Source organism: Candoia aspera, chromosome 1 (assembly GCF_035149785.1).
Source record: "Candoia aspera isolate rCanAsp1 chromosome 1, rCanAsp1.hap2, whole genome shotgun sequence".
In the NCBI taxonomy this organism is placed as follows: domain Eukaryota; kingdom Metazoa; phylum Chordata; class Lepidosauria; order Squamata; family Boidae; genus Candoia; species Candoia aspera.
Window position 1 is genome coordinate 172,864,436 of NC_086153.1, and position 25,873 is coordinate 172,890,308.

Here is a 25,873-nt window from a genome sequence, read left to right on the forward strand (position 1 = left end):
GTTGGTACGTTTGTATAACTCTGTGTTTTGACATCAACAGAGTACGCTACAGTATTCTTACCAGGAATTTCAACATCATGATACAGGAGGTTTCTCCCCTTTTTACCAATGGGTAATTGTCCAAGCAGTAAAAAGGGGCAAGTACTTTCTTTGACATAGTGATCTGCTCACCTAAACATCTACAGTGATTGCCCGATACCTTAGGCCTGACTCTAAAGTTGGATTAACAACTGCAGCTTTGGGTTCCCTCCCATGTCCAATATATTGAACATGTAGAGGCAACAAGTGAGTAAGAACTTCAATAACACACTGCTATAACTTAGATATGTCTTTCAGGATTAGTGTAATTTTAATTTCCAATGACGTTTTCTAAAAATCTGCATTATGAGAACTGCATTTCTGAATCCTACTCTAACATCTCAGGATTATAATGCAATACCTTATTTATTTTAAAATTTGCATCCAAACTTTCTCTATAGTATCAATTCACTTGAGGTGCCCAGCAGTAATATATAACACAAGAAAAGAATAAAACATATGAACTGTCTCAGATAAACATATCTACTGATACAGGAGCAGACAAAAAAAGAATTCTAAAAAACGAAAATGGCAGTTGCCTGTAGGGATCTAGTCCCTGCTACAGCAGATTGATTGATTGATTGATTTGGACAACCCCCCTACTAAGCTGGACTTCTTTTGCTTTGGCTGAAGAACTAAGTGAAAGCTGAAGACTTAAGCCACAGGACAGGTTGAACTCTGGCAAAAAAAAAAGCCTTTCTGAAGAACAAAAAAACCCCACCATTAATTATGATATTTTTTTTCTTACAGAAGGCAGCATATAAGAATATGTTTCTATAGGCACATTTCAGCATTGTTTATAATTGCCAGATTCGGTGAAGGTGATTCCTTCTGAAGAAATTAGGTGGCAGTTGCCACTTAATGCTATGCTGGCACTGAATCCAGTTCATTACTGGTAACTTGATTATCATACAAATATAATACAGAATGGGATATTTTAAACAATGTATTAAGAGGATGGGAGCCTGACAATCTTCTTCCTAGCTGCACCAAATGTTCCTAGTTCTAGAGAACAGAATTGGCTAACTTCAATTTTAAATGGTATGCCCTAAAAAAGAACCACCACCAAGCAGGATCTCTTCACTCACAGATTCATTTGAAGTTTATGAAGCAAGAATATTCAGTGTCTCTAAAGCTAATCTTAACCAGCCTGTGTTAAATGATACTGAATATGGACTGCTTGCCAAATGCATAATTTTTTTTGCTGGATTAGAACTTCGTGGTCCAGCATTCTTTGCAAGAATCCACTAGATAGTCCAGTGGAAATGAGCCATATGAGTAGGTAAAGGTTTATCTTTTGCAGGCTCATCAATTGAGTGTTGACACCAACCACCTGGATAATGACTTTTATCCAGTCAATTTCACCCATATAGGAAACTCTTCATTAAATGTTCTACAGTAATGCAGTTTTGGAAACAAGGAACAGTAATGTTTTGTTGATATCTTGCTTCACTCAAAGAAGTGTATATGCAAATATCTGAATTGCCTCACAAAACCTTCAAAGAAATGGCATGGATTATGGAGTATTTTCATGAGAACTGTCAGGAATGGGAAGTTCTGGCATGTATTACCAAAACCAGGTGAACTGAGGGTGGTGATGCCTCTGAAATTTGCTCCACCACATTTTGGGTCCTTCAGCAACTTAATACCATGGCTGAGGAGGGAGGTGGCACTGACTATCAAAGGCAATCTATATATGATTACACTTCTGAAATACCAGGGTGTGAGTGACTATGTGTGAAGTTGGACTGTACAGACAAGTGAGGGATCCTGCCGGTATATGAGTGCTCAGCAGGATCTCTCTCTGAACTTCTGGATCTAGTCTGCAAGCTGGTAGTTGAGTTCCCCCCCCCCTTTTTTTTTTTTCTGGTGCCAGGAGAGTTCAATTTCCATGCCTTGGAAACAAGATAAGGCTCAGGAGTTAATGGTGCCTATTATAACCATAGGCTTGTCTCAGGTAATCTCTGGTGCAATACATGTAGGTGGTCATAAGTTAGACCTCATTTTTGCCTCAAATATACTACAATATCTGGATATGGAGAGGATTTTCATTACTTTTTTGCGATGGTCAGATTATGCCTTGATCCTGACAACACTGACTGCTACCTTGGATTTCTGTGGGGTGCACAGACCCGGGCAGACATTTACCCCGATGGATCCAAATTGTTTCCAGAAGGTGCTTGAGAATTCCCCAGCAACCTAGCAGGCAACCTTCCCAGAGCTTTGGTGAGCCACTGGCAATGGGAAGCGAGCCAAGCAGTGGGTTAGATTGTTCTCAAGCAACCAATTCTAGTTGGTGCCTTGGTTTACTAAGAACCTTTGGGAAATGAAGCAGTAGAGTGCTGGTAGAGAAAAACAAAAAGTTACTCTGATAAAGCACAGGTACACACCCTCATTTGGGCCTACACTGTGGTGATGGGGAAGCAAGCATCATTATTTCTGCTCCCTTACATCGATGGGCTGTTGTCCAATAGCCTTGTTTAGGGCAGCTAATTCCCTGTTAGGGAAAGTCAATGCAAGATCTCCTGCCTCACTGTTGTGACCAATGTGCACAGCATTTTGCTGATACCAGATTTATTCAGATTTATTCAGAATCTTGAGCTGAGTCTTTGACTGAGCTTGAAGCATATTACCTGGTACTCTTTCTGGCCTGTGAACTCTGAGGAAATGGATAGGATGCTCTCTAAGTTGTCTTCTGTGACTTTAGAATGGCTCCTTGTCCATCCTGGCTCCTTCATGGAGCCAGGGGAAGTGTGACTACTTGGATCCAAGAGGCTGTCAATGCCTCTCTTGGGAGGCGGGTTGCCAGCAGCTCTTATAGGAGCAATGGTGTGCCTACTTGTTAGCGCACTACGTAGACCACACCAGGAAATTAACTCCCCAGAAAGGCTAGCACTACTTTTATTGAGATTGGCTACAATAACAGAATCTTGCAAGTCTGATTGTGCTGCACCTCCTTCCCCTTCTTATACACAGTGGATCAGAGCAGCATCTGCCCGAGCCACTTCTGAATATTATCTCATGCTTCCAGACTTAAAAAAATGTTTTGTTCCCTTTTGCCCAGGCCTTGCATATTTCTGTCACTGTCATCTTCCTTACTCTCCACACTCCTCCTGAAATGATCCTGCCTGGCTCTAGGAGTATCGATAAGTATCTCCCATTCTCCAACCTTTCCTGTGGGGGAAGGTTGTTGAGATGGTCATGATCAACTACAGAGCACCCTACATGAAGTGAATTATCTGGACCCTTTTCCATCAGTGTTCAGGTCCAGGTATGGGATTAAGACAGCATTGGTCATTATCACAACTTGGATGAGTAGACCTTTTACATCTCTAAGTGGCTTTTGATATAATCAGCTATGAGATCTTGCTGGATCACCTTCTGGGACTGAGGATTAGAGGCACTGTTTTGCACTGGTTCCACTCCCTCTTTGGCAGTCAAGTTCAGTCTGTGGGGTCAGCCCTATGGCCCCTGGTTTCGGGGGGTTCTGCAGAGATTGGTCTTCTCTTCCCTGGTCTTTAAAATGAAGCTGCTGGGTGAGGTCATTTGAGAGTTTATAGTGCAATATCATCAATATGCAGATGATACCCAACTTTACCCTCCTCTGGGCTGGATAGGAGATGCCCTTACTGTCCCAATTTTAAGAGATGAAGGCACTGCTTCTTAGTGCAGTGCCAGCTCCTTGGTACAGGCTCCCTGTGAAGATCAGAATGGCCACTGTCTGACTGAGTTCAGAAAGATGTTGCAAACAGAACTGTTCTGGAGGGTACTTTAACCAGACTGGACCATCTCTTTCATTTTTGCTTGTTCTGAGTTATTTTATTGCTCTTTAGTTTGTACGCCTACCATGTTAATGGCTGAGGCAATTTGATTGTGGTTGGATATAAATGTGATAGAAAGATAAGATCAGATCAGATCAGATAATCAAGTCCTTTATAAGGAGTGAGATGGGAGGAAGGAGAAGGAGAAAAAGAAAAGACTGAAAATAAATATAAGATAAGGGGGGAAATGTTAAAGTTTTGTATATCCAGGTCACAAATTGAGGTTAAAAAAAGGATTAGAAAATGGCTCTTCTGGTAGTTTAGCAAATAAAACCAATCTCAATTTCATAATTCGTACACATAAAATGGGCTTTCAGTACCCTGGGGTTGCCTGTAGGTAATGCATATTTTTGCAACTTTATACATGTCTGAGGGGACTGTATCAAGTGTGAAGTGGCTCTGATTTGTCAAAATATCTCCTCAGGCAACAGGACACACGTGGATGGAAAATTACTCAACAGAGCATAGTATGAGGCAAAAGGCTATTCAGATACAACTGCAAATAAGAAATCTATAATGGCTAATTCTGGAACTGGAACAACCATTCAGAATGACAGCACAAAATATGAGTGGCCCAAGGGTGGGGGGGGGCAAATTCATTTTCTCTTTACTATTAACATCTTGCAACTGGTCTCTGCCCACCCGCAGCTCTGCATGGAAGAGCACCAGGGCTTCAACTGTTGGTAGGAGCAAAGAGCGAAACCCTGGTAATAATCTCTGAGCCCTTGTGTGTTAAGCAGATCAAATGCAGATTGAAGTTCAGGCCAGTCACTCTGTTGTCCTCTGAAAATAACTGGTTTAATTGCCACCAGCTACCACTTTCTAAGTCTTTGTGTCTCCAGCCCCCTAAATCTATTAACCAGAGACCATTCAATAAATCCTGAACAAAGGTGTGGCTCTAACCACACCTGTAGGTCATCTGTCTGCCCAGGATTTTGGGGTTTAGCCTTCTGACTGAGTGCACTCTTTTCACTCTAAGGAAAAGATTTCAGTTTAAAGACCCAGGCAATGTTCTTGTTTTTGTGTTTTAAAATCAATACTTTACTGTCACTATTCCAGGATTGATCTGATTTTAAGAGGATGTACCTTTAAAAGATATTGCTTCCCTAATGGCTTATCACTTATGCCCTAAAATAAACCTTTCATTCTGAATGATGGATTATTTGGGGATGAGGACCAAGTAGATCCATTGCTTAGGACACAATGAATTAAAAGTGTAATTTAAAAAGAAATAAGTCACTAAGCACAGAATGGAATCAGAACAACGCAGGGTTGTGGACAAGGTCTGGAGCTTAATGCAGATCATGGGATTCTGATAAATGGCAGCAGGCTTTCAGATCTAGTAGTGGCTTTCAAGCACAAAAAGAGAAGGATCACTTTGGGACGCTTCCTTTCTTAGAACCTCCTACGCTTTCCAAAATGAATTCCAACCTTTTGGAGCAGATCTGGAGAGACACAGGAACCCATAGACAGAAGAGGACACTGGTAAAAACCAGCTTTCCTTTCAGCTCACACGAGCTTCATCTGGACCAAGGAACTAAAAGAGATGCAACTGTTTACAACCTCTTTTCATCACTGTACTTTCAAATAGTTATGAATGGATTTTCACTTCAAATTAGGTACATTTTCATTTAGCAGGACAAAAACCTTCAGGATCAGCTGCCAGGTACAAAAGGCTGAGCTAATTAAAGCTTATTCAACATTGTTATTGCCATTTTGCTTAATCCCATGCTTCCACTTGCAATGGTACTGTCATGAGTAAGGATGGCGAGCAGGGGGCTCCCATCCAGACTGTCAAGCGCATGCGTAGCACTGATGAATTGTTCAGCCATTCAAAGAGACACAGATCGGGACCGCCTTAACCCTTGGGGGTTATATGTCTGGGTTTTCCCATGCTTCTTCAGTTTGTTAGGATTCCTGTTAAGTACTAGCAATAAATATTAGAGACCAGTTCCTTGTCTCAGTGTGTTTCCTGGTTGTTAGGACAGGTACAGGACTTCTATTACTCTCATACCCTGCTCCTGAGCTCAGGAGGGAATCTGACTGGCCACTGGAAGATCACACTTTACTAGAGAAAGGGCCTCTAATATATGAACCATCAAAGTATGACTATTCCATGTATTCCTTCAATGAGGAAGACTCCTCTTCCCAAATTTGCAGATTTTCAATCTTAGAAATACTTCAATTTTTCTCAGTATCTTGTAAACATACCTGCATTCAGTTAATCACAACATTTGATGCCTGGGAGACACACTTAACATTTTGGAGAGGGGGCTGGACAATGATGCAAAGGAGGTAGAAACAGGTGGAATTTTCTGATTTTTTTCTGGATTGTTCTGGGGGAGTCTGATTTTTCAAAATTATGTTAAAACCAATTTATGCCCTACAGTACCGTTTCAGTGTGTTTCCTGCAACAAATCATGCCACTAATTTTCAGCAACAGTAGTCAGAGGGAGCCCCTGTGTCTCCCGTACCAAAGGCAGATGAAACATTGATTCTATTGTACCTCTTTTGTTGCTTTTTTTCTGAAAAGGATACTCCTCAAAGAGTATGTGTTCTTCTGGAGGATGGATGGATGGATGGAGGAACTAAAGATTCCTAAGTATTAAGAAACTTATTATAATCTTATTATGAACTTAAGAACTGGATTCAGTCTAGATGGCATTGAGCTACATGACTAAATACATTTATTTATTAATTTATATCCTGCCTTTTCTCCAGGAGCTCAAGATGGTTTTTATGGGACTTCCCTTCATTTCACCCCACAGCTATCCCCCTAAGAAACAGATTGGGCTGAGCGGGTGACTGGCCCAAAGTTACTCAGTTAGCTTCCATGGTAGAGGATGAGCTTGAACCTGGTCTCACCAGTTTCAGTTCAACACCTTAACCACTATATATCACATTAGCTCTAATATGACTAAACATATAGACTTCCAATGTTATATGACTATTATCTACTTGAGGAGTGAGAAACCTGTGACCCTCCAGATGTTGAAATAAAATCTGTGATCAGGGACTGCTGGGAGCTACAAGCCAACAGCACCTCTAGGATCACAACTTCTTCACCATCATCTGCAAAGAAATCCCTTGAGCTGACCAGAAATTTAAGATTGTAGAAATCTTAAGAAAAGAAGGGATAAATAGCACAGGTGTAATCACACAATAGCAAGGATTCATAGGATAGGATTCTTTAAAACAATTATTCTGCTTAACTAGATTTTCAGTGGTTCTGCTGTGTGACAGAGCGACCTTCTTGGAAGGGGGCATCCCAAGCCACATATAGGGCCAGATTACAAAGTGTTTGTGTTATTATGAAATGGCTTTTGTAAGTGAATTGCTAAAATGTAACAAGCAAATGAAGCAAATGGAGATGTTAAATCAGGACTGATTGCTACTTCTTTGAATGCCATACCTGACAGAAAACCTGGACATTTCACAATGGCTATAGGCTTAGTTTGTTACATTAGGAAGGGACACTGTAAGCAGTAGATAAACACAAGTGACATAGATCAAGTCAGAGAGAAAAAGAAAAGCTTTTGTTCATAGTTCAAGGGACTTTCATGCTCAGAACATACAACAAATGCAGCGGAAGCTGCTTTAAACGTAAAATGTTTTAACGTGGGGGAAGAATGGTCCACTGGCATCTATAACTGATTGTCAATTGATGGTTTATGTTCAGTGCTGGTTCACCAATGAGAGCAGAACTACATCTCCTAAATTCCGAGAAAATAGCGGGTTCTTGAGATCTAGGAGCCCACTAAGAGTAAATTCCTATTCTTCCTCTCCTGACATTTACCCAAGTATACTGTAATCTGTGAACCTTTTAGAATTTTATCTGCTCCTTAAATATATTTTATAGCTTTCTGAATGATAAGCACAAATGGAGCAGGTTTTGCATTAAGTCACACTCCTCTTGTATTAATAAACCCGCTCTGCCCCCTGCTGAATGTCAGGGAAGAAACTGGCAAAGTCACCCATGTTTAGAACGGATTCCAATCCGCAAGTTGATTTCTACCCAAACATGACGTCTTGCAGTCACACTGTGAGAAAAGTTTTGGGGCTTGGGGTGGGGTGGGGGTAAGAAGATATCTGGGAAATTATCTTCAAATACAGGATTTGCCAAGTTTATTGACACTGCAGACTCTTGAGGGATATTTCCCATCAGAAGCCAGTACATAAAAAGGATGGGGGAAATGGCTGTGTGAATTCCTCCTTAAAATAATAATCGCAGATGTATGTCCTAAGCCTTAGGACATCTCCAGGTAGTAATCTAAAGGCCACGTTCTACTGCCAAAGTGGAATGCAAGCCAATATCTTAGATGGGTTTCCATCATCAGTCCTACTCCTTTAACAGTCCTGAACTCCAAGCCTCCTTACTCATGTAGGTTCCCTGCATGAGTCAGAATCCTCATCTCCTATAAGCTCTCCCCATAGTGTTTACTTACTTAGCACGTGTAGGACAACAAAAGTGGTGACAAGGAGGACAGAAAGGAGAAACTGAGGGCCAACTGGTTCATCTTCTTTTCATTTCATAGGCAAGGAGAGAGAACAGTTGAAGAGAACTTTATTATCACTGCTCCAAACCCAGATAAGCAACATTTTTAAAAAGAATGTATTAGTGTGAAGTGTCCTTGTCTTTTCTGGAAAACATCCCAGGGAACAAGCTGATGCAATCCCCTGACCTTTGGACAGAGCATCATGTGAATGAATAGCATCCTTCATATAGAATCCAGCTTTCCTTCTTGGAAAGGTAAAACTAGACAGCAATGAAAATTTCCTCAGACTCCCTGCTAAGAGGACACCATGTGCCCTGGAGCGTGAGAACTCAAGACTTATAATGTGGGATTTAATAACCTCAAAGCGGCTATTCAATGTACTGCATATTCAAGATGGCCATCAGGTGTCTGACATTGTCTGGTATTGCAAAAGAAAAATTAATTATAAATCATTTATAATTATTTATAAATTAATTATAATTATAAATTCTACCAAAGGTTGTGGTCTTCTCAAAGAGGAAAGCTGTAAACCCAAATGGATGATAGAGAATGTTCTTCAAATTTCAGAGGGTTCCTTTTCAGTCCTCTGATGTTCAGAGGGCGCCTTTAAGCTCCTTCACCAATAATGCCTAAATTCCATTCGAGGGCTATACTAGCCTTTCTTTTTACCACAGTGTCACATTTTTAAAGCCAGTCCAATCAGACAAATGCTGCACAGTTCTCAGGATTGAATCTATAAAGGTTTCAAGCCACTGGAAGCCATTCAATCAAAAATTTTAAGATTTGAATTAACTTATCTACTTATCATTCACATTTCTAAGGCCATTCAATTCATCAGTGACTCTGAGCATATTCATATTCACAACGGTGATTTAAATGCTTGGAATCAGGGGTGACTTCCTCTGAGTGTGAGTTTAAGGCCAACCTTTTCAAATGAATCCCTGGTAACGTTGGGACAATTATTTATTTATTTATCTATCAAATTTTGTCACTGCCCATCTCCCTCAAAAGAGAATTATACTTTGATATTAATAGTTCTCAGAGCAATTTCCAATTACCCTGGCTTTTAAGATGATGACGACTGAAGGCAAGCAATAGGTACGCTGGATATAGACCATCAAAAAGACTTGAATATAATCCCTACCCTCTTAATGAAATTATCTAACAGGAGGATATTTGTACCAGTCAGCTATTTATTTAATGTTGCCTGTATGCAACCAGGCTAAGAAAACACAACACTATATCCAGTTCAGAACAGATGTGTCTACCTCTGTACATGATGACACAGCGCATGTGTTTTAGCAGAAGTTCTAGTGTTATAACCTTAATTCTTGTTATCTGTAGGATACATTAACAGGTGATACGTTTAAAATCTGTGTAATACCAAACTTTGATCACACGTAAGCCGGTCTTTGACCATAAATAAATCTAAATCTGGACCTATGCTACAAGTTAACATTTCATCTGCTGTTAATTTGTTGAATTTGATCAGTGATCGTAATACAGTACTACTATAACTACTACTTCTTTAACTTCAGTGTTGGAGAAGACTCTTGAGAATACCATGGATAGCAAATAACCAGACTCAAATTATCATACTTTGGACACATTATACAAAACCTTGCTCTCTGTGGAAGTCTGGGAAAGGGAAGGGATGATCAGTAACAAGGTGAATGGACTCAATGATAGCAGTAATGGATGGACCACTGGAAGATCTGAAGGAGCAGGTTGGGGACAGATCCTCGTGGAGAGAATCTATCTACATGGTCACTAAGAATCACACAGACTTGATTGCACATAATCCATCTTTTGCTTAATAACTTTAACTTTTATTTAATAAATTAAAGACATCATTGCCTCTTTTCCCTTGCCTGTTTGACCATGCCATTAATATGGCATATTATAGAATTAAGAATGGCCAAATAAAATAAGGCATATACTGTAATGTGAATACAGAGAGAACAGATATATAATCCAAGTCACTCCGATAATATGGCAGCAAAGAGAAACAAACAGAAACAAAGCAAGTGACTGGCTTTGATGATACAGAGATTGTTGTTATGCAGCTGTTTATAAAGAAGTAACTTTACAAGTTGGACCACTGATTGCACCTGTTTCACCAGGAACTGGCTTGTGGCAAATCTCCACACTTATGTCTCATCACTGACTCTTGCACACAGAGTGTATGTGGCAGATCAGAATACCTCCTCTATGACTGTTAACAGCTCGTGTTTGGGACTGATCAATGTTGACACCTTTGCTCACAACTTTGAGAACAGCATCATTGTCAAAGAGCGTGAACTGAGCATATCTAACCATGCTATCCTATAAGTTAAGTTACCCTGATCCATTATCACAGCTGTTCCGTTGTGTTTGCTTGGTGGTAGGGAAAGGAAGATCTGAGAACAAAAGACTAGTATGTCTTTAGACAGCAGTCATGGCAAATATGTTGAGGCTGTTTTTCATCAGCTCTAGACTTCATAGCCACCATAACTACTACATATCAATCTACCACTACTGGCCCAATATACACTGTCTCATCCTTGATTTGGTCTTTGCCATAAATCATTCTTTGAACGATCCAGAGAGGGCTGGTAGGACAAATCCAGGAGGTTGTGAATGCCTCTTTTTCAGGCGAGAATGATACACTGAGGTGCACCCTTCCTCAAGAGACCATCTCTGGATCCTGTTGGTTTTAGACCACTGTGGCCCAGTAACTAAGGTTTCAGCCAGATGGAAATGGATCTAATTTTTTTTTTAAAAAACCCTTCAGATATGCTTGGATGAAATAGATTTTCTAGGCCCATTTCAATCTGACTTCAATCTGGATCCAGCATCAACATTCTCTTGACTGCTCTGCTTTTTTACCTGTCCTGGTAGAGAGACTAGAGAACTGTAACTTGCTGATTCTTCTAGATCTCCCATCTGCTTGGGGGATATCTATTCAGTCCCAAGGATTTAAGCTGAGGAATGTTACAACATTCCATCTTGTTTCCCCATTATTTTCTTTGTGAAACTACTTAAGGATATTTATTTTTATTTATCTAATTTATCCCCGCCCATCTCCCCCTGTCGAAGGCCTCTGGGCGGTTTACAACAAATGATTAAAACCATCAGAATAATAAAATACTATAAAAATACTATAAATAGAAATAAAAAAAGAATAAAAATCCAAGCGATGAAAGATCTAAAACAGTCCAAGTGTGGGAGGAGTGGTCTATAACAACCATCCCCATGTAACTCTATTCCCCTCTCCACCCCAAGCGAGGTGGCAGAACCAGGTCTTCAGACTCCGCTGAAAGGCCAGGAGCGATGGGGCCAATCTCACCTCTGGGGGCAGCATGTTCCACAGGGCAGGAGCTACTGCGGAGAAGGCCCGCTTCCTGGACCCCGCCAGGTGAAATTCTTTTACAGACGGGGTCCGTAGCATGCCCTCTCTGCACGATCAGGTGGGACGGGTTGATGTAATGGGGAAGAGGCAGTCCCTCGGGTAACCTGGTCCCATGCCACGAAGAGCTTTAAAGGTAATAACCAACACCTTGAATTGGTCCCGGAAGCAAACTGGTACCCAATGCAGCTCGCGCACCAGTGGTGTTACATGTGCCCTTCTGGGGGCACCAAAAAGAGCTCGCACAGCTGCATTCTGGACCAGCTGAAGCTTCTGGATACTTTTCAAGGGTAGCCCCATGTAGAGCGCATTGCAATAGTCTATCTGAGAGATAACAAGGGCATGGGTGACTGTTTGAAGGGCCTCCTAATCCAGGAAGGGGCGTAACTGGTGCACAGCACGTAGCTGCACAAAGGCTCTCCTAGCCACGGCTGCCACCTGCTCTTCGAGCAGGAGCTGTGAGTCCAGGAGGACCCCCAAGTTACGCACCAGGTCTGTCTGGGGCAGTGCAACCCCATCCAGAACCAGAGATGTTAATGTCCCGGATACAGAAGAACCATTAACCCACAGCCACTCGGTCTTACCAGGGTTCAGTTGAAGCCTGTTGTTCCCCATCCAGGCCCCCACAGCCCCCAGACACTCAGAGAGGGTGGTCACGGCATCACTTATTTCACCCGGGATGGAGATATACAATTGAGTATCATCAGCATACTGATGATACCTCATCCCATGGTGACGGGTGATCTCACCCAGCGGTTTCGTGTAGATGTTAAAAAGGAGAGGGGAGAGTACTGATCCCTGTGGCACCCCACAAAGAAGGGGCCGCAGGGCCGATCTCTCCTCCCCTATCAACACCGACTGGGATCAGCCCTGGAGGAAGGAGGTGAACCAGCGTAAGACTACACTGCCCACCCCCAACTCCCTGAGCCACCCCAAAAGGATACCATGGTCGATGGTATCGAAAGCCGCTGAGAGATCAAGGAGAGCGAGGATGGATGCACTGCCTCCATCCCGCTCCCGCCAGAGATCATCCATAAGTGCGACCAATGCCGTTTCTGTCCCATAACTGGGCCTGAAACCTGACTGAAAGGGGTCTAGATAATCCGTTTCCTCCAGGACCCTCTGGAGCTGCAAAGCCACCACTTTCTCAACCACCTTCCCCAAAAAGGGGAGGTGGGAGACTGGACAAAAATTGTCCAGAAGAGTAGGATCCAGTGATGGCTTCTTGAGGAGGGGGTGTACCAACCCCTCTTTAAAGGCCGCCGGAAACACCCCCTCTCCCAAGGATGTATTAACCATCGCATGGACCCAACCACATGTGACCTCCCGGCCTGCTTTTACTAGCCAGGAGGGACACGGGTCTAGATGACATGTGGTGGCATTTACTGTCCGTACGATCCTATCCACTTCCTCAGGTCCAACAGGATCAAACTGCTCTCAGATAACTGGGTAAGCCTGTTCCCCTGGTATCTCTCCAGACCACGCCTCATGCCTGGAGTCCAACTTGGAGCGGATCTGAGCGATTTTGTCCTGCAGATGCTCAGCAAATTCCTCTGCACTGCCCTGTAGGTGGGTCACTGAACCCACCTTCCCCAAAAAGGATCGAGTGATCTTAAACAGGGCCGTCGGGCAGCATTCTGCAGACACAATATTTCGCCGCTTTTATCACTACAAGGTAGGCCTTAATGGCGGCTTTTACCTGTGTTCAGTCGAATTCAGTCTTCGTCTTCCTCCAGCAGCGCTCTAGGCATCTCAACCCTCTTCAGCACCCTCAGCTCCTCCGTAAACCACAGGGAGTGCCGGGTTCAATGAGACAAGAGAGGCCACACAGGCGCAATCCTGTCCAAGGCCCCAGCCGCCTCCCTATTCCAGGCTGCAGCTAGGGCCTCTGCTGGACCGTGCAGCAGATCACCGGGTATAACCCCCAGCTCCCTCTGAAACCCTACCAGGTCCATCAGTCGCCGGGGGCGGACCAATCGAATGGGTCCTACCTCCCTGTGGAGGGGGGTGGCATAAGAGAATCTCAGGGCCACCAGGGTATGGTCTGACCATGACAATGGGAACAGATCTATCTCTCCCCTCAGATCACATTGCCACTGCTCTGACAAGAAAACCAAGTCTGGGGTGTGACCACTGTCTCGAGTCAGGTCCCGAATTATCTGGGACAGGCCCATGGCTGCCATGGTAGCCATGAACTCCCGAGCTGCCTCTGAGGCACACCCCAGGGATGGCATATTGAAGTCCCCCAGAACCATAAGCCTGGGGAACTCCACCGCCAGTCCCGAGACAGCCTCAAGCAGCTCAGGCAGGGAGGTTGCCACACAGCAGGGAGGTTGGTTCAGCAGCAACACTCCCAACTGTTCTCGGGAACCCAACTTGAAGAACAGGGTCTCACAACCAGCCACTTGTGGAGCAGGGCCCCTGAAGGCCACAAGAGACTCTCGGATGACAACATTCAGATATTACGGATGAGTTGATATCATTGTGCAGTGTAATACTTATCTCTATCATTCAATCTCAACTGAATCAGGTGTGACAGTTTCTAGAGGCAGTACAGGGCTGGACAAAGATCAATACAATTAAATTTTGAAAAGATAGAAATGGTATTGGTGGAAAATCTGAGTTTAAAAGGTGGGAAAACAGCATTTTCTGGATGAATTTGCACCTGCTAGAAAACCTGGTGTATAGTTACTCCTGGATCCAGTTTGTCACTGAAAACTTTGGTGGTAACAACAACTAGAAATAGCTCTAGCTGTCCATATCTAGGCTGATGCAAAGGTTGGTTTAAGTGCACTGAAATGTTGCTCGTATTATTTGCATTTAAAAGTAGTTCAAAATATTGTTTAAGTACGGTCCTTATGGCAAAAGGTGCACTGTCACACACTGATTAAGACGCCAAGCTTGTCAGCCAGAAGGTTGCAAGTTTGGTGGTTCGAGACCCAAGTGCCACATGACGGAGCGAGCTCCCACACTTGCCCCAGCTCTTGCCAACCTAGCAATTTGAAAGCATGCAAATGCGAGTAGATAAATAAGCACCGCTTTGGCGGGAAGGTAACAATGTTCCATGCCTGTCATGCTGGCCACATGACCGCGGAAGTGTCTTCAGACAACGCTGGCTCTTCAGCCATGAAATGGAGATGAGCATCGCCTGCTAGTGTTGGACACGACTAAACGGGAACCTTTACCTTTTTATAGCAAAAGTCCTCTCGTAGTATACACCAACCTATACCATTTTTGGAGGGAGTCCTGATCATGCTTTTGTTGACAGGCAATGTCTTGGGGAGCAGGGGGGAGAATTTACCTGAGCAGGACTCTCCTCAGTTGTGACACCCTCACTAGGAACGCATGGCCCTTGTAAGTGCTTCAAGCATCTTCAATAGTTCAGTTGTGCAAGTTGTTAGAGGTAGATCTCTTTGCTGATGCTCTTGTTTCTTTTTAAGTAAGTTTGCTGTTTCACCAGCATCTACAGTGATATTTTCATTCTAGGGTGACTTGTATTTTATTTAGTAAATCACTGTGAGTTTATGAACCAATATTCTGTCCTGGAGTAAGTTTTTACAAAGGGTGGTATACAGACATCTTAAATATGCATGCTGCTAGTCAAATGAACTAATAATATGACTCGATATAAATTGATTGGGATATTCAATTTATACAGATACTTCTAAATAAACAAAAATGCTAAATGTTTTCCAAAATACATAAAACAAGACTGTTCAGAGCTGGTTGTAACATAATCCAGATAACAAAGCAACTCAACATTTGTCTCTGCCTTCGAAGGGAAGGGACTAAGCACAAGAATGAATAAGTGCAAGAATGAGTTGCAGGCAGAGAAAAGAAACATAAAGGCACTAAAGCATCTTTCTCCCAAGGACTTATTTTAAAAATATATCCTAATACAGTACAGAACCATTTCTTCATAAACAATACATTTTCTCTGGAAAATGTTTCAATACTTCCACTGTCTTGTTTTGAAAGGCCCTAATCCATCTGGCTTCTACAGGCATATTTCCTCCCGAACCAAACACGTGAAGAGATGCCTCTTTACTAGCTGACAAGATTGAATTTCAGCCTAAATGATACAGGAGCTGGTATTTTTATGACATCTGTGGGCATCCATATGACTTCGTTTTTCTTGCTCTCCTACAATCCGCAAAGTGTGCACTCGGTATTTTCAGCTCTTCTTAAATTAGCTCCTTTGATCATTACAGCCTCCTTCAGGAAAACATAAGCCATATTCAGACACATGGGGAAATACCACATCTTGTGGGATACAGTGAGCCAGCATCCAGATGGAGAAAATGTCACACTTCCACACTTTATTGTATGTACTACTTCCGAGTTCAAGAAAAACATGTATGTCCCTCCTTGCATGGACCCTGCAGATACCGAATACCTATCTCACCCAAGGAAGGGGGAGGGACATCACATAGTCTCCCCCACAGCTCAGGATGGAAATGTTCCATGCTGGTTCCTGATCAAACCTCCTGCTTCATGCCATCCCCCCCCTTTTTTTAAAAAGAGAAAAGTGCAGGGGGGGGGTCTCTCTGTCAGTGACATTAATAAATTAACTTCACATAGGAAGACGTAGCCCAGGCCTTTTTCTGCCACACAAAGAAAAGGTACAACAGCATGAATATACAAAAAGATGCTTATGAGTATTTTATGTTTGCATCACATTATTTAATCATCGTCACCATCACAGCAATGGGAATTTTCACCCAGAAGTATCTGATTATCCTTCTAAAGAAATAAGACCATTAAAAGGCTCTGCCCTGAATCCCAAAGAAATTAACCAAAAGCAGAGGACAACCTGGGTATCTACACAGGAATTGATCAGGAATGGAACACAGCTACAGTAAGACACCCGGCACGGACTGCTACAATATATCTGCCCATTTTTATTTTATTTTATTTGTATATGTCCTTTGTTGTTTAGGGTCAGTTTTCATGACAGAAACACAGCACAGTGACCTAAATAACAGGCATTACTGCATTTAGATGGCTGTGCTGTGTTTCTGTCACGGAAAATGGCACTAAACGAAAAGTCAAATGTCAGGACACATTTTTAAAATGTTTTCAAATTCAGAAATATCATTCTGAAAAATTAAGAACTGACTCAGAATGGTTACACACTCATAGCTTTGGTTTTCAGATGTTATGCCACGCCAGGTATAGCTGTAACAAAAGACTGGCCTCCCCCCACCCAAGAAAACAATCACTTTCACCCAGGGCAGGTAAGAAAATGTTTTCTATGAAAAATGATCCAGAGGTTCCTTCTCTTGACCATGTGTTTCCTGGTCATTATGATTGTTCATTCAGAAGTAAAAAGCACTGGAAAATAGGAGAACCATTTCTTACAAAACAAAACAAAGCCAGAAAAATGGCTATACATTTTGCTTCGTATCTCAGATTTTAGAATGAAAACTGTAAATTGGGATTCTGCCTCAGGTAGTGGTGATCAACCGCCCTCCCCACATGCCTACAACATACAGATCAATATCCAGAAACGTAGTGAAAGACTCCAAGATGACACAGAGAAGGCTGTGAGAAGCCACTGGGGAAAAACAAAGACAGACCAGAACCAGCTTTCATTGTTTACCTTCAAAAAGCATACTTTAAATTAAATTTTAGTCCTGTCACCTTCCTTTAACTAAAAAAGCAAGAAATCAAGCCTAAAATCTTCTGCTTCTAGATCCTATCCCTCTTCCAGATAGGATGCTAATTGCCTCTTTGTAAAAACAGCTACAAGAAGGGTACAGTCAGCACATCTAGACTCTCTGTCTACCAGGGTCCCCAGGTTGACAACTGGGAACCTACAATTACTAGATCAGCGGGGCTTACTCCTAGTGATACGCTAGTAAGAAAAACACATGTGTGTCTTGTTTTGCCTGTCACTAAGAACTACACCTGAGTGTTACAATTTCAGGAAGACCTAAGCAGAAGTCAGACACCTTTCACAAAGCACTAACCATCCACCAAGGAGTAAGACCTACTAAATTCAATCAGCCTGACTACTTAAGGGAACACACACAGCAAGTTCCATGTCTGAAATCATCAATCTGAGCCTTGAATAGCAGAAATGTGCCAGTATTTTATTCCTCATTAGATTAGGGTTGATTGAATCAATAAACTCTTAAACTCCTACTATGAATAACTGCCGTTCATTTATACATTAGAAAGATTCTCTAGAGAGAAGTCAGTGGTGTGTTTTGTTTTCTTTTTCTTTTAAGGTTGAATTCATGAGAAAACTTAGGAATAGCTTGTTTGCTTGGTAAGACAGATTTAATTTTAAAAGAATTGCTACCCGTGTTATTTTTAGTAAACAATCAGGGGAACAATACTGCCAGAATGTTTTAGATATTTTCAGAGATATCAGCAAAAGCACTTCACTGTTTTCTTTTTAGAGAGAAAAAACAGGATACAGTAGTTTTGGAATTAACTTGCTGAAAGCTCTTAAGAACTAATTGAATTTTTGCCCACAGAACTGATAAGGTGAGGCGCTTCTTAAAGCTTCAGCTTGACAAAGGGCCAAGACCATTTTTCAGGAAGAATGAGCACTCTCAGGCTCTTTGATCCTCAGCAGAAGAGGGGCACAGTGTTACCTGCCCAGAAGTGATCCACCTTCCAAAACACTGAACCAAGGTGAGCCTGCATTCACCAACCTGAGTGGAGCAGCATCAAGCCTTTAGGATTCATTCTGTGTGTGTGTGTTTGTGTGTGTGCATGTGTAAGGTCAATGAATAAAGCTTGGGGGACTGACCATCGTCCAAAATGCTACTGTTGTAACAGGGAAGTACATTTTCCATTAGGGACCCTCCTGGATCAAAGGTTGGGAAAAAACACAAAGTGTGACGCAAACCCTGGCAAGCCTGCTCAGTATGCAACTTTCCCAAAGCATTGAGGATTTCTGTCACTCCTCTTCTTCCTCCACACACAATCCACCCTTTAGCCACCTGCTAATGTTTCCCACCAGAAGTGTCAACTCACAACTGCAAAACCAGTTCACATCGACACTGTAATGTAAGCAGAGCTGCCTTCCAGTGAGAGCCAAAACACTGCAGATTTATCTGAGCTAAAACTCTGGTCCACCCAGTTTTGTTTTGTTTTTTTAGCAGATGGAGTGTCATTAATAGCTAAATTCTACTCTGAAACCCAGCCAGGCCAGTGCACGTCCATATGTACAGTGAAATGTGTCAAATGAGGGATGGCAATTGTGAAGGTAGCTCTTAACCCTTCTTTGATGGTTCTCATATTTCCACAGGATTATACCACTAAGCCTTGTTGTTTTCTTGCAGACGTTTCATCGCCAGACTAGGCAACATCTTCAGTGTTGTGCTGAAGTGCACTGAAGATGTTGCCTAGCCTGGCAATGAAACATCTGCAAGAAAAGAACAAGGCTCAGAGAGCACCAGGGACTCCAGAGTTCAACCCTGAGCTACAAATATTTGCTTCGATTGGTTATACCACTAAAACTCACAAGAAAAACTGGTAGCATAAATCTCCACCAGTTTCCAAGGAGAAACAAACAGGCTTAATGCATATAAAACAGTAGAAAGAAGATGTATTTTTTTAAAATCCCAGAAAAAGGATTTCGAAGCTTTTAAACCTGCAAGATACTAGTCACCCCCTGCATGTCCTGAAAACGGCAAACCAAAAAAGGTGTGATCCTTAGCCTCCAAAGGTGCCACATTAAGCACATTCAATGGATGTTATAGCTCCAATCTGACTTAACAATAAAACAGACGGAAGGATATTTATAGTGCAATCTTATTCATGTCTACTCAAAAGAAAGTCCCGTTCTGTTCACTGGAACTTACTAGCAAGAATGCCTGCATGCTATTGCAACTTAAATGAAGTCTGCAAAAAAGACAACTGCCTGTTTAATTTCTATGTATTTACTTGCCATGAGCTCAGACAAACTAAAAGAAGAGCAAGTTCTTTGCAGGGAAAAGAGAGAAAAATAAAAGCACCACGACTGTATTGCCTGCAACTCTCATAATTAACATCAAATACTCTCCACCCCACCATCACCAAAGAAAAGAGGTGTTTACAAGGCAAGTTTAGGGAGTCTCAGTTGTGAAACTGCGCCCTGGGCTGTCAGAGCACAAACAAGCCAGATCCCTGCTGGCATTGCCAAGGCATCAGCTGAGATTTCTGAATCATAGTCTCTCCCTGGTTTAAAATATCAAAGAGCCAGGGTTACGATGGTTTTAGAGCAGGGGTGTAAATCTCATGGCCCCAAAAGTTTTGGGTGTGCCCCCCCAGCCATTCCCAAAGTTATCACCAAATTCACATTTTAATATGGCTGAAAGAAAAACTACTTAAATCCATTGGGAATACTCATACAAACCCTATTTAAGTTCTATTTTAACTGAATTAACATTCAATCAAATTTGTTTCTACTTTGTTCTGGTCCCTACCTAAAGCGCAGCTCCTGGCATGTCTTTCAATGGTCCCCCCAAAATGTTTCCCAAAAGAACACTAGAAAACAACAGAAGAAATTCTCCACTATTTTACCGAGACATCATTCTTTCCTGTTGGCCGCTGCCATCAAAAGCGTACCGATGTTTTGTTCCTGAAGATTAAGCCTGCTCACAGCACTTTGCTGGGTTTGTTCTGTGGGTAGCTGTTCCTCTTCTCCTTCCTTCATTCTTCTGGGCTGCTTCGCCACTCCTCTTCCACGCCTATGCAAATCTATTTTGACTAACTCTATTTTGACTAACGCAGGAGCACCAGGATCCCATGGAGCCAACCTTCCTTTCTGACCCTCTCCTCTTTCCAGCCTCTTATCAGATCGGATCGTTTTTGCCCTGCTGGTATTTTCTCTGTTCCCAAACATATTCACTCTGAATGCCTAAGGCTGCCTTATACCAAAGCAGGCTTCCGATCTGTCTAGCCAAGACTCCCTAGCCAAGACTCCCCGCAGGAAGCAGCAGCAACTTTCCAATCTCTTAGGCAGCCAAACCTTCTCCAACCTTGCTGTTCCTCAGACGGAAGCTGGATCTTGGTCTCTGTGCTTGTAACGCGTGTGCTGCAACAAGCCCTTATGTGGCTTGTGCAATCTCTGATGGAAAACATCCTGGCAATCTCGCAAACACAAGCACAGGGAACAGGCCAGAGTTCTTAATAGCCTACATGATGATCACGCTTATTTGCATGACTTTTAATCCCTTCTTACTTACCGCAGGCAACCCTTATGCACCACAGACAACCGGAGTGAACAGCTATGCTTATAAAGCCGCACAATGGCCAGGTTTGAGAACTACTTTGTACTGTATTAGACATATATCCTGCCTTTTATTTGGGAGCTCAAGGAGGCACCCAGCACTCCCTCCTCCTAATCCCCATCACCAACACGACCCTGTGACGTAGGCTGAGCTAAAAGAGCAGGACTGGCCCAAAGTCACCCAGGAAGCTTCCGTGCCTGAGGGTGAACGACACCCCAGATTTCTCTACTCCTTCTCCAACACAAAGGTTGCTGGAAGTCCCAAAGAAAGGCCAACCCACCTGGGTGACCAGAGGGCAGCCGCCTTGTCTTTCTTTTCTTTTCCTCCACACTGCAATCGCTGGCACAGAGTCAGCCAGCCATTTTTTGGTCTCGGGCTTAATGAACCAAGATGAGGAAAATGAATCAAGGATCATTCCAGGTCTGTTGGCAGGTCCGTATCGATAAGCTGCAAACCTTCCAGCCTCTGAAAGGCAATTATGCTCATCACGTCAACTTGCCATTTTACAGACGGCCCCTCAGTGAAAGAGCACAGCTGGTGATTAAGTTCCTCTTAACAGCCCTCTGCTGGGTCAAGGCAGATGGCTTTGGTACCCCCACCCACCCCATTCACAAGCAGCCATGCAGGATCCGGTGCCGAATACAAATCTTGGGGGGGGGGGTATCGGATAGGCTTGGTGCCTGACTTTGGATAGGCTTGGTGCCTACCCCATGGTGCAGCAGAAGAAAAGGTAACGCGGGGCTCTGGCTAAAAAGGAAGCTGGTGACAATCAGGATTTTGTACTCTGCGTATGGAGACAATGTACTTAGCATTTTGTTTGGCTTCAAGAACTACAAGGGATGAACACAGCTCTACCAGAGGGATATACATATATTAATATATGCATGGTTTAGCCATGCATAAGGACAACAGTCCTTGGATGGCTGGATCGACAAGAAGTTATTCACTTAAGCTTTTCATCACACAGTTCTTAAGTACCACCTGATTTATGGGACATCACGCAAACCATCCCATGCTAGCCGGGGATTCTGGGAATAGCAGAACAACACCAAGAAGGCACCAGCTGGGAAGGCTGGTGTAAACTGTAACAAAAATTCATTCGGTCTGCACTAACATGATGGATACTAAAGTCCATTTGGTGTGCAATGCATCAGATATTTAAAAAGATAACATCTTCTTTCAGTCTAGCTCAACTCCTTGTGGCTACATGAATTCGTCCATCTTATTTTCTTGGCACAATACAGAAGTGATTTGCCACTGCCTTCCCCTTGGCTTTTCTTCCATCTCCCTGCCTAATCCACAGCCCTAGGATTTCCTGGTGTTCTCCCATCAAGCTGTTAAGTGGCTCCAACCCTGCTTAGGTTTTCTGAGATCAGCCAAAGCTGGCTGAGTGCTGCCACCTGTTATTCTTGTATTTCCTCTGGCTTAAGTAATTTTCTTGTACATCTGTACTGTGGGAAGAGGATGGCATGGAGTGAAACCCTAAGACATACTAGAAACCAATTCCATAGAGCTAATGTCCCACTTCGTTTTATATTTACAAATAAGCACAGCTGAATTATTAGGGTTCGAGTAAAAACCACAGATCATGGAAAGGGGGTCAGCCACTGGCCATGCGACTGCTTGGTTATCGCTCTAATAGCCTTGCAGTGATGAGTCAACAATATCTCACAATGCATACGGTTTACCCCGCACACAAAGCACTGTGGAAGATGCTGGAAATGAGAACAGAAAGAGCTGCCCAACGTCTCCTTGAGATTTTTATTTAGATCACACTGAAATCATCCCCAGCCAATACCCAATAAATAAACAAACAAATAAATAAATAAATCTGTGGGCTACGCATCTGTTCAAGATTGAGGCAGCTCTAAGTGTTAAAGATTCATTTACACAACCTTCACTAAACACTGTCGGCCCCCTGAGAAATAACAACCAGCAAATAAATTCATGTTCTGGCTTCAGCTCCATAGCAACCCGGAACAGCGAGGCTGAACCTGTTGCTGCTATTCGGCATCCGCCAGGGTGACGCCCATAGCAGCAGCTCCGTTCTAAGAAGAGGGACGCTCTCCCCGTGAGCTGTGGAGTAACGTCAGCACCACCAGTGCCACAGAGGTAATGCTCCCTCAGCACATTTTCTAGGGCTTCTGGAGAAAGAGCCAATCTCCAGGATCACGCCTTGACTTGAAAGGAGCCAGGGCACAGCGACAGAAACCCAACCAGTCCCATGATGTGGATGCATCCTCCGTGGGATACGAAATGAAAAAAGAAACCGCATCTGCCACCGACTGAGTGGTAGCAGTGGGAAACTGGATATGGGAACTGGAAAGGAAAGAGACATCATGTGCAGAGTCACTTTGTAGGTCAGTCCATAGATCAACACTACGTCTACAGGGAGATGGGCCAGAGAAGCAGGAAGAATGACAGGCCATTCATATAAAGAAAACAAATGATGTGTGAAAAATTATGGCACAGGCAACTCAGATTACAGAAACCAGACGTTACAGAAAGTGCATGGGTTTTTAGACAAGTCTCACACACTAGAAGCTGGAAATGAAGATTTTTCTTTTGTCTGCTTGCTCTTGATCCTTGGAGAGGGAGAGATTTTACAGCTTTGCTAGACTGTGGAACAGAGGAAGGATTCTGACAATCCGCAGGGGCACACCCCCTCCTTTCCCAAAAGCCAGTCTCCATAAAAGCAGCCTTCATTTGAATGTTAGGGTGTGAACACTATCCCAAACCTGTACGCCAATGACTCAGTATGTCTGCCTTACTGAAAGACAAAAGGCTGCACCAGCAAAGGATTTTTGCACTCTTTACCTGCACCTGCACCAGGCAAGGAACATTTTGCACACTGTTTCACTTCCATCAAAGAGCTTTGTTCTCCACTGCCTCACTGAGATTGCCCCACATTTTCAGGCATCTCTTTTTCTATGACTAATCATTTCAATGGAAGGAAAAATTGGGGGAAGGGGTGCATCTCTCCTATTTACTTGTGGGTCCCCAGCCCTTCCTTCCAGACCCTTTCAATCTTCTGGAGTCATTTACTAGAGGTTAAGAGTTACAGTCCTAAGAGCTTTTGTGTCCCAGGCTGACTGATACCCTAATCAACTAAATTAAACTTAATCTCTTCTCAAGAGGGGGAGGGGGAGATGAAGGCTATCAGCCACCTTCAAAGCATGTTTGCTTAAGAGTTGGAGACTGCAGTTGGTAACCTTCCCAAGGCTGCTCTTTCTCAACTGATCAAAATCGCACAGATTCAACAAAGCCCTCACCCAAAATTTGTCAGGCTTTCTCTGCTGGGGCAATGAAGGGTGGGATCTATTGAACATCTACTCCCCTCCCCTCCCTCCTCCCTGTTTTCTTGAAATTTCTGTCCTTAAACAAAAGAAGGGTAGTCAGAGATAGAGATGCTGCTACTGCATAACTGCATCTTTTACAGGGAAGGGAGAAAAGCAAGCCTTAAAAAGGCACTATGTCTGTTGTAAGTCACTGCCCCCCCCCCAGTGATTCCCCCCCATCACTGGAAAGCAAATTCTGCTAGATTGTAACCCTCTTAAACAATTGCAAGATGGGGAGGTGTCCTAACTCTTTTGTTCTTTCCTCTTCACAGCAGGACACGTGCACACACACTCCCAAAACCACCACCCCAAATTCGGTGTCTCTCCTCCTGTTGGAAGGGGGAAAAAACCAGCCCTTTCGGTGTGGTTTATTTATTTGCTTTCCAAATGAGGCTTGCCCAGGGCGGCTCAAAACCCTTCGGCCAGCAGCGTGACCTTCTGCTTGCGACCAATCCTCGATTGGTCTTCCCTTATCGCCTTCCACATTCTCTAAAGGTGGCAGGATTTGTCCTCGGGCATCGAAAGAAATCGGCCACTGCCTGCTGCCACCCAGCCCCGAACTGGTTCCCCTAGAGAACAACGCCGCCGCCACCGTCGCGAAACCGGGCTTGCCTTTTGCACCGGGGGAGAGCCTCGCAAAGATACCCCGCCAGAGGTCTTCTAGGGAAGGCGACCTCCTTTCCCCGGCCCTGACCCAGCCCAGGAGCAGACCTTTCGCACAGGCCAAATGTTAAGCGGGAAAAGGCGGACAGATGGAGAAAGGCAGGGAGAGAGAACATAGGGATGGCGGGGCGGAGGGAGAGAAGCCCGGTCTGGGTTTCTGCCTGGCGACGGCACGGGAGCTGGCGCGCCACGATCCCGGCTCAGAGGAGCGCGAGGATGCGCCGGGAGGGAGCCCTTACCCGAGACAGCTGCTCCGGCGAATCCCACAAACCGCGGAGACGAGAAGCTGCAGACAAAACCTGCAGCCAAGGAGCGAAGACGCCGCCTGCGCCGCCGCCAGCCCCTGGGACACACCTCCTCCCTTCAGCCGCTCCGGCCCGGCCCCCTCGCCCCTTTACTCCACGCCCAGCCCGTCGCAGCGCCACCCTCGCCGCGGTCTGGCTCTTCTCGCTCCCCGACCCAGCGAGCAGCCTCCGCGCTGGGCGGGCCCCGGCAACGGGGCAGCCGAGCGGGGGGAGGTGGCCGCGAAGCAGCCCCGGCGGTACAGCGGGCGGCTGGGGCTGGGGCTGGGGCTGGGGCTGGGGCTGGGGCGCGGCGGTCGGAGCTTTCCCGCGGACCTTCAGCGGGGTGGAGACTTGCAGGTGGCCGCCGGGGGAAGCGGCGGCGGCGGCGGCAGGGGGGCGGAAAAGGTGCTGGCGAGCCCTCCCAGCGCTCTTCTCCAGCAGCCTCGATGGTTTTGCGCCCTGATTTGATCCAAATAAGACCACTTGCGGCTCTGCATTAGCTGAATGCCCGGCGGAAGGATCCTGCCCCAGGCAGGTGGCTGTTGAAGGCCAGCAGCGCAAGCATGTATGTGGCT

General features: G+C 44.2%; 1 protein-coding gene across 1 annotated transcript in view; it reads right to left on the reverse strand.

Moving 5' to 3' along the window:
- The window catches only part of MAP2 (microtubule associated protein 2), a 263,185-nt gene extending 237,841 nt beyond the window's left edge, over nt 1-25,344 (reverse strand). Inside the window, exon 1 of the mRNA XM_063317930.1 lies at nt 25,254-25,344. The gene's annotated coding sequence lies outside the window, so the exon portion shown is untranslated. The remainder of the gene's footprint in view (nt 1-25,253) is intronic.
- Nucleotides 25,345-25,873: the final 529 nt, after the last annotated feature.